Here is a 10,139-nt window from a genome sequence, read left to right as displayed (position 1 = left end):
TAGATCAGGTCTCTAGTAATTGTGTGCTCAAAGTGCACCAGATTGAAGCATTTTACTTTAAAATGTTAAAAAAAAAACTTCTTCTTCTTCTGCTTTGGGTTTACTGGCAGGCCGCAACCCACTTCAGGCCGCCCAAAGTCCTCGGCCGGAAGTCCCCGGAGTTGGGGAAGGCTTCAGTAGAAGCTGCTGGGAGTCCCAGCAGCTTCTACTGAAGCCTTCCGAGTAAATCGCCAGAACGCCAACACCTCCTCATCTCCACCGCTCCCATGTTTTATTTTGTGTTGCCATAAGTTAGTCTCTCTGCGTTTCTGCGCTGGGCTAATGCTAATGCTAATAATGCTAATGCGAGGATAATAAAATGGCGGCTTCAGAACACTTTTTGGGAGTTTTACGGGGTGTGGTTTGCAATTCGCCCAGCCAATCAGGAATATAGCTCTTTTTGCAAAAAAGAGCCGCTCGAAAGTCCCTGCTTTCTAGCAGGGACTTTCGAGGGGGGAAAAAGGTTCGCATGAACTACTTTTAGTACCGGCTCTTTTTGGTGTGAACGCGATCCTGAACTAAGTTCGCATGAACCTTTGTGGGAAAAGTACCGCAGTGTGAACGCGGCTAATGTCTCTTGTCACTTTAAAATGATTACTGATAATCAATCCTTTAATTCACGGCAGAAGAGTAGGTCCAACGATTAACAGTCCGTGGCTTCAGCAGCGGGAGATGCAGTTTACGCATAGCTCCCCCTCCGCAAGCGTAACGTATTTACGTATTTTGAAACTGCCACTCGATTCGATTTGCTCTAACGATTCAAAAAAGGTGTTAATCGACCAATGGGTTCCAGAGATAGGATCTTGCGTAAGTATAAGTAAAGGCAGTATAGCTGGTTTAGACACACCTAGTGCTGCGTACCGGTACGCCGAACCGGTACTGAACTGGTAAAAAGTTTCGGTTCAAGTCCGGTTAAAACCGGAACGTCGGGAACCGGTACTTGGACTCGCAAAAACTAGGACTAGCACGTATATATTCTCCTTCTTGTTCTAAACCATCTAAAACCTCCCTGAAGGCAGGAGAGACTGAAAAGAGTCAAGGGAAGCTTATAAAAGTTAACAGCATTTAATTACACAAAAGATGCGGTGGTGTACAAATGAAATTGCAAAAGGAGGCGCTCTCCTCATCTCCCGTCAGCCCAGGTCAGCAGGTAGAAGAGATCAATTCTTGGCTTGCTCTTCCTTTTGTCATCTGAGGTCTTCTCCTATTGGTCGGCATCGTCGGGGGACGGGTCCAATGCAATTCCTGCCTTTTTCTGTTGCTAAATTACATCATTCTGGTGTCTGTGGTTATTTAAACATTCCCTGATGAACGTTATTCAGCGTCAATAAATGAGTGCTAATCCCAGTGTGCTCAGTGTACAACATCACATGTCATTTCACCTTCGATTCACGGTTTGAAAACGTAGCATTTCGCCACATGCTAACCGGAAGTGAATACTTTTCAGAATAAAAGTATTAAGTTAGTATTGTGAACTTCCGTTTTTTTCAGAATAAAACTGATTTAAATTAAATAGTGTATTTAATTCAAATTACGCCATATCAACATTGATTTTAATTTCTAACAGTATGTATGTACATCACTATGTATGTAGTATACTGTATAATGTCACATGTAGAGTTGTAGAAAAGACATGGTGTACATACAGTACAGTACACTACAGTGTATACTGTACAGTAGGTGTGTAATGCGTGTATAGTCTACTCTACACTCTACCTTTCAGCAAAGTTTTAGGGATTTAGGCTGAGTCAGCTCAGGGACTGTTTGGTTACTTTAGTTTGGTAAATGAAATACATGTTTGACCTTTGTAGTAGTTCACTGTAGTTGCTGTCATTTGTAGACTAAGTGGCAAAAAGTGTTTTTTTTACATTTGTACTTGTACAAGTTGGAAGGGAGCACAATAAACCTGACGAGTTTGAATTTGAGTTGATTATGAGTTAATTTTCAATTGATAATTAGCTCACAATACAACAATCACTTTAGTTACTCACACAACTTGACACAAGCCAGGTTCAGGTCCGGACTTATAAGTCCGGACCTGAACCTGAACCTCTGGATTTGAGTCCGGACCTGAACCTGAATGTGAGTCCAGGTACGCAGCACTACACCCCATGCACTCTTTTTACGCTGCATATTATAGCATAGCATAGCATGTCCCGTCCCGTCCCCCAGCGACAGGAGAGCAGAGAACGGCAGATCGATCAGCGAAACAGCAGGATTTGTTTTCTTTGTCTTCACAGTGTGCGAAAAAGTACACGTCCCACCGTCCGGGACGTGTTATTTACAATATCGGACAAGTAGATCTTTCAATTGACTTGTCCGGCGGACAAGTGACGTTTTTCGCCCTGATTTCTTGACAAATTATTGATAAATTCAGTTTACAAAAGGCAGAACTCATTCACAAATTGTACGTGTCCGCCATTGTTCGTTTAGAAATGTAGTTTCGGTTCTGCTTGTCGATTCCTAAGGAAATGCATCTCGCCGCTTTCTGTACAGTTAACGGGGCGGGCGGAGCGGAGCGGGAAGTGGCAGGGTTGGGAAGCAAAACTCGGTTCCGAGTAGGAACAAATAACAATTGCCCGGTACCGGGATTAATAAGAGTTGTGAGGACAGGAGGCCGAGCCCCGCGGACTGCAGCTCTCTCATATGCTCTGTATCAGCTGATCGCTGCACGGTGCAGCTCAGCGTCTCTCTATCTCTCTTTCTACACACAGCGGATCCGCTGCCTGTTTGACAGCCGCATCTTTGTCAAACTTTCTTATTTTCTTTCTCTAACACGTAATGAAGGTTATTAAGCGTTTTACCTCCTGTGTTGTTAATATTGACCACCATTTCCTTTATGAAGTGAAGCAGCCTCCCTGTCTGTGTCCTCGCGCTGTCCTCACATCCCCGGACCCCCAGACTCGGAGGAGCACACGGATGTCAGTATTGTTTATGAAGCAGGGTATAGAAAGTACATTATTGAAATGAAAATTCTATTTATTTACTTTTACAAACAGTGAGCAGCTGGGCAGCTGCTCACTGTTTGTAAAAGTAAATAAATGCGTGCAAGTGTCTTTGCGTTGTAGAAAAGCGCTAGGCCTATAGGCTATACATATAATGTATTATTATTATTATTATTAGGTTATGTCCTATGTGTTGTTGGACATGTGTGGTTGGACTCTGTCTCACAGGCAGGTTGCAGTGTAACATCAGAGGAGACTGGGCCAATTGTACATTCTCAAACTGCACCACTTAGAACTAACTAAACAATGCAGAGATTATTTTTATATAATTGTATTCAATAACCGTAAGAAATTCAACAGTATGAAGTGATTTGTAAATAGGAATACAGATTTGACTTAATGTTTTCATAAATATATTTTTCTCCCAGTTTGTCATGGGACTTATTTTTCCCCTCTCAAAGAACTGGAACCGAGAACCGAAAATAACCGGAATCGAAAAGCAGAACCGGAATCGTTAAAATCCAAACGATACCCAACCCTTTGTGTGATGCAGTAAAATCTTACCGCTCACTTACGTTAGCGGTGTCATAAAAACCGTGGGAAAATGTAAAATATGCTGGTGAAGAAGAAGATTCCAGTGGCCCCAATTTTTGTCCATTCTGGACAAGTGAAAAATGTATTCGGATAAGTAAATTGCCAAACTCACACAAGTACTCTCTAAAAAAATGTTCTCACACTGCTTCATTGTAACAATGGCAGCCAGAAAGAAGACTTTGTTGTCCGTCGAGGAGGCATTGGACATCGTATTTCAGGACTCTCCGTCGGAAGATAGTGATCTCGTCACGCATAAAGGGGACAGTAATGACTCTGATTATGAACCTCCGTCACCGGAAAGGTATGTAATCTCTCTGTTTGTATCAATTACTTATTTATTTGGTGTAAGAGTATTCATCTGTTTTTATCTATTTGTTATTTATTTGGTGTAAGAGTGTATTCATCTATAGTAATTTCACACACGTGACAATAACACGACGGCATCCATCTTGTGATATAATGTTCTTTCACACACTCAACAACAAACAGAGAAGATGGATGACGTTTCTTGTTCTTGTTGTTGAAATAAACAAGACATATACATGTTGAATTTAACACGGTATTACATTTCATTTAACAATATACATATATAAATATATGACAGACGGAATATTATTAAATATTGAAAAGATTATATGAACCCCGTCTCACATAATTTACACATTTTGAGTGATATAATGTTATTTCACACACTCAAAATTGATGTTCTGCTGTTGTTGTAGAGAAATTATTTCTGATTTGAGTTACATTTTTGAAAGTACAAGCCAGAGAATTAATCTATTTGTTTTTTCCACAATTGTTTTCACAGTGAGGAAGGCGATGAGGATATGGCTTCTGGATGCCCGAGTATTATGGGGAAGATGCCACCCAGGTCAGGAGGTACTGCAGGAGGTGCTCTGATGCTGGCAACAGAAGGGTGAAGACGCCTGTGTGCTGCAGGAAGTGTCAGGTCCCTCTGTGCTTCACTTCCAAAAAGAACTGTTATGACTTACTGGAGTAATACTGTAACATTCAGGGTTTCTATAAAGTTGTTTTTTTTACCCAAAAAATGCTTCTGGAATTGTGTGTTGCTCGATTTTTTTAAATAAATCTGCTCCAGTTGGAGTCAACTGTTACCTAAGTTTCCTAATTTGTATTGTGCAAGTAACATGCATCTCATGCAAAGAGGGAACTTCCCACACACTTCTCCCACACACACACACACACCGCACAGAGACTTAATTTATTTTATTTTTTTACAATAATTTTTTTTTTTTATGGAATGAATACCTATAGTGATAATTAAATGTTATACAATGATTTTTACAGTCTGGTACCTGAACAAGGTTAAATGGCAGTGAACCAAATGTACCCAAATGTGCCCAAAGCTTAGTCCGCTTGGACCTTTTTTTGCTAAACCTCTCTAAAAAGATCAATTCTCACTTGTTTTGCCTCAATATTGATACAGGATACTTATTATATGTTATACTTTGGATTCCTAAAGCTTTTAGGCTACTAACCCATCATTCAAGGTTGGTCTTCACTATAAGTAATGGGGTTTCTTTAGGCGGAGACAAGAATTTACACTTTTTGACTATGTTCCATCTGGATTTACTCTGACACTGAAACAACTTTATTGATTCTGACACTTCTACATCCAACTCACAGATGTGACCTTGCTTTGATAAAAGAAATTATTCATATAACCCTTTTAGAAGTTAAGTTATAGTCCTTTGTTTTGGGCATGTCATTTTCGAGCCTGAAACCTGAAAAACAGGCTTGGGGCTTAAGAGGTTAAAGCAGAGTAACACAGCTCAGTTTTACTCACTGTTAGGTGGCAGCCAGTTAAGGCTGCTCCAGCGCTTTAGAGGATATGGAAGTTCTGTTATTGGAAAGAGACAGAATTTGATTATTTATTACATGTAATTTAAATAGACAGTACAGTGGTCTACAATCTTGAACAAGATAGGAAACAGACACCCAGACCTTCCAGAACACAACATCAACAACAAAAGAGAAGAAATCCAGAAAGTGAACCTAGGACAGCCAAGCAGCCACGATGCATTTCTTTAGGTCACATATTTACACCTTTTCAGGTTTATGTAGATATTCTTGAGACTACTAGAATATTTTAACATGCTGTAATGTTCAAAACATGCTTTATTCTTCTCAAACTGCCTTCTTAGAACAGCTGTTTTCAGCCTCTCTTTGAAGCTGCTAAGGAGTTTAGTTAATAAAAACTGATTTTACCTACAAAATACTGAACAAGAAGGTTGTGGTTAGATCCCAACCTGTGCAGTCAAGATGTCAACGGATCGGGGCAAGATACTTAACCCTGAGTAGCTCCTGGTGGCATGTGTTAGTTTCCCAGATAAAGTGGCACTGCTCTGGATGAATTAGGTGTGAATGGGTGAAGACTTGTAGATAAAGCGCTTTGAAGGGTCCTACATGCCTGATAAAGCACTATATACATTAAGTACAGTCCATTTACCCTTGAACCAGACAGTGAAGTAGCTGTGATGCATTCCTTTATTACATAATGTTTATTTGTATTTAATTACAGCATTTATTTTTGGAGTGACACCTCTAATATATATTCATGGGCAGAGACAGTCTTGAATCCAGAGTAGACATATCTGACTGGACTCACCTGATTTTGCAGTCGCCATACTGTGCTCTTCTGAAAACAGCTTTCCTGAGGACGAGAAGCTAAAGGAGGAAGAATTACACTTTAAATAATCTGACTTACTCACTCCAAAATGTGAAAACAAAGAAAACTGGCTCATTTCAGAACTGACTGTAGCTCTGCTCTTTGGCCTGATACTAAATACTGCAGCCCCAACATGACCACACACACACACACACACACACACACACACACACACACACACACACACACACACACACACACACACACACACACACACACACACACACACACACACACACACACACACACACACACACACACACACACACACACACACACACACACACACACACACACACACACACACACACACACACACACACACACACACACACACACACACACACACACACACACACACACACACACACACACACACACACACACACACACACACACACACACACACACCTTCAGGGGACATTACATTGACTTACATGCATTTCCTGAAGACTTACCCTAACCCTAACCAAGTCTTCACCCTAAAATGAACGATTCCCCTCTTGCGGACCTCCATTATGTCCCCATAAGGTAGGCGAGTCCCCACACGTGATGTGAACCTCAATGAGGACCCAGCTGATCTGGTGAGAGTTTGTGGTGAATATAATAATTGTTGACCTTTGATTTTTTTTTGGGCTTTAAAATATATATATTGAAACACCACATAGTATATAGTCATAATTATGAACAGCCCTGTTTTTTGTTTAATAGCTAGACTACACTGAAAAGATAGAGGGCTTTTAAAGCAGCATTTATACTGGACTTTCACCTATGCAACTTTCTTGCACTTCCTTTGTTCCTGCTTTTTGCTGTATTTATTTGCATGTTTCAGAAGTGTGTGTTTTTCCTTGGGTCATGTGTTCCCAAAATTACCAACTGCATCAAAGTGCGATGTCAGATTTAACTTCAAGATGTCAACTAATTGAGCTGCTACAATATGTCAGTTTTCCCCCTATATTAAAATGTGGGGGTGGTTTGTGTTTTATACATTCCTTACTGCAAATGTGGTGAGGCACCAGGCCATTATTATGCTTTTATTTATTTTTACAAAGCAATGCTATTGTTTTCTTGTACTAAAGTGCCCTTTCATATTAGCACATTCCTATCTAAATAATGGATTTGGAAGAAAATGTAAAGTGTAAGGCGTAAGCTAAAGCTCTTGACACAGATACAGGGTGGGAATTTCACGACGGCCACGACGGCCATGGCCGTCGTTGCCCCGCACTTTGGCCGTGATGCCCTGTTAAAAAAAATGCAATTCACGGCCAAAGTGGCCTTTGTGCCCCTGTCAAAAGTAAAACAAAAATTCCTGTGGTATTGGTATTTTGACTAGCAATTTAGTTAAATTGTTTCGTTTATCAACGCTACAACATAGCGTTTCGTGAGTCGGTTGTCGTTGTTGGGGGGGAAGCAAACAGCTGTTTGAGGAGCTGCGGAGCACAGCGCGAGCAGGCTCCCGTGAGCGGGAGGGCGCTCCTTCTTCACTACAGACTATCGCGCCACCTAACCATTCGCCAAAATGTTTTTAATACGAGCGGTAACCGGCCAAGCGCCGTGCAAAAAACAATCTTCAAATAAAAGAAAGTCACCGGAGGAGTTAAAGGAGTGACAGGGAGTTGGCTGCAGTGCCGCGTCCTAAAACCCTTTTATAATCTATCGATTAGATTTATGATTCGAACATTATAAAAGTAGGGTAGACATGTGGAGATTATCCGGCTGAACAAAACGTGCATTTATCAAACAGGTTTGTTTTCCACAGACCTTATTTCCAGCTATTTTCCAAAACCCTGTGGAGAAATCCCATTGCTTTTTGTCGAGGGAACCAGCAGCTTACTTCCTGGTTTTAGGACGCGTCACTGGCTGCACCTCTCAATATGATGCCCATATAAACAAGGTCTTCTGTCGGCTCTGTACATCAATGCCGACGTATGCTGACAAGTAAGTGAAGAGTAGACAATATAAAGGTATTGGCGAAATGTCCCAGCAGTTTAATGAAGGTTCTAATCAAATCAATTACATATAGCCATTACATGTCTAACTCCTAATGACAGGAAGGCAGAAAGTGCATTATACAAATAATAATACTCATAATAATAGCAGTGACAACAGTTAACAATGAACACAATATCATTATTTTAATAAACCAAATATGAACAATTGAGGAAAATGAGGAAGAACTGATGATTAAAATGTTGTAGTACAAGTAGTAATGTAGTTAGTGCATACATTATTGCAACAAATGTGTTAATTGTCTTCATTATTAGTCGATTTTTTTTTGGTGGACGAATGCTCCGGGCCAGTGGTTACAATGGTGGGGCCAGTGACAATACAATGTTACCCTTACTGTCTACCTCTGACTGACTCATGTGGTTTATGGCTGAACTTAACGTATACGTTTAAGAAACACTATTGCTATTCAGCCGTTTGTAAAACGACTGGTGTTGACGTTAGTGCTACACTTTTCAGTCATGTTGATTGACCAGCGTAATTTAACCAAACAGCCTTTGTGCCCTGTCATGTGGCCTTTGTGCCCTGTCATGTGGCCTTTGTGCCCTTAAAAAAAATGTGAACGGGAAGGCCAAATGGCCTTGCCCCTAAAATGATGAAATTCCAAGCCTGCACAGATATAACATGTATTTTCCTTGTTCAAAGTACTGAAGCTCTACTCTGTGAAAGAACATGTCCGCCTGCTCATTTCCTGATATCTGAAATGGCGCCTCTGCACTTTCAGAGATTAGACAACGAGTGAAAACACGAGCCCCTCTCGGTTCAGACACAGAACATGTTTTCTGATGGGTGTCGGCTGTTTCTGCTTCAGAAAGCCCGTAGAGCTAACTGGTCATAACGTTCATAAGTTAACACACTGAGTACACGCTGCTGCAGAACTTTATCACATTATTACAGTGGGCCTAAATCTACATTGTTCCCACATAGATAAATGTACTCTCCCGTAAAGATGACTGGTCATAACTTCAGTTGCACACTAACACGCTGTTCCAGTAGTCTACATATTGTATACAGTACAACTACATTATTATTAACATTATATTGTTCTATCGACTACATTTACAATCCTGGTGTAGTAATTTTACCTATTTTACTTACTTTTTGATGTAATGTTGTCTAAGGTGACTGACCTGCATGAAGTCTTGCTTCGGCTCTGCTGCGAAAGTGAAAGTAAAAACACGGGTCTGCTCGACGTCTGTTACAAATAGCGGAAGTGTAATTGTGTGGTATGTCGCAGTTTGATTTAGTGTCTTCTTTGCCATTAGTGGTTAACTACAACATCCTTAAAGCTGTTTAACACATGTCGATATGTAGGCCTATGTTTATTGGTCTTTAAGTTGAATATTTAAAATATAAGATACAAATTACAAAATGTATATTACAATAAAATGTTGCGCATCAATTAAATATGGAATCTAACTTTTTCCATCTCATTTTTTACAACGGTGATTCTAAATAAACAAACTAGTGATTCACACATTCTCTGATAAGTCAGTCACATGAATGATAATTATATATACAAACTAAGGCTGTGATTAAAACCTACTGTAGTGGAATGTACAGTGTGGCTGGTAATTTAGGCATCATTATGCAATATATTTAAACCAACTACAAGTATCGTGTTTTTCTATATTCAAAATCATTAGGAGCAAATGTGAAAAGAGAACATCAGACCATCCGTTTATTATGTTAGAGCTCCACCTGCTGGACATGACATTGAACACACCAGCCTGGCCTCCAAAAAAAGACCAAATAGGTTAATTGTTCAACAGCTTATTACGACCTATAGTCACGTTTTAAAGTTTAGCCGTTTAAAACGTGACTATAGGTCGTAATAAGTTTGTGAGACAGATGTGTTGTTGCAG

At 40.2% G+C, this 10,139-nt stretch overlaps 1 long non-coding RNA gene across 2 annotated transcripts; it reads right to left on the bottom strand.

Annotated features, from left to right (window-relative positions):
* Positions 1 to 3,871: 3,871 nt before the first annotated feature.
* LOC139434535 (uncharacterized) lies at positions 3,872 to 9,472 on the bottom strand. Of its 2 annotated transcripts, XR_011643879.1 has the most exons (4): positions 9,405 to 9,472; positions 6,208 to 6,266; positions 5,386 to 5,439; positions 3,872 to 4,511 (listed from the first exon to the last, which is right to left on the bottom strand). It is a non-coding gene; the product is annotated as an uncharacterized lncRNA (long non-coding RNA). The 2 variants fall into 2 exon arrangements; XR_011643878.1 differs by lacking the exon at positions 3,872 to 4,511 and having other exon boundaries at positions 4,550 to 5,439.
* Between the last annotated feature and the right edge of the window lie 667 nt (positions 9,473 to 10,139).

The sequence above is a fragment of the Pseudochaenichthys georgianus genome, chromosome 9 (assembly GCF_902827115.2).
Source record: "Pseudochaenichthys georgianus chromosome 9, fPseGeo1.2, whole genome shotgun sequence".
Lineage (NCBI taxonomy): Eukaryota > Metazoa > Chordata > Actinopteri > Perciformes > Channichthyidae > Pseudochaenichthys > Pseudochaenichthys georgianus.
The sequence above is the reverse complement of the archived record's forward strand: the minus strand, read 5'-3'. Positions and strand labels throughout refer to the sequence as shown.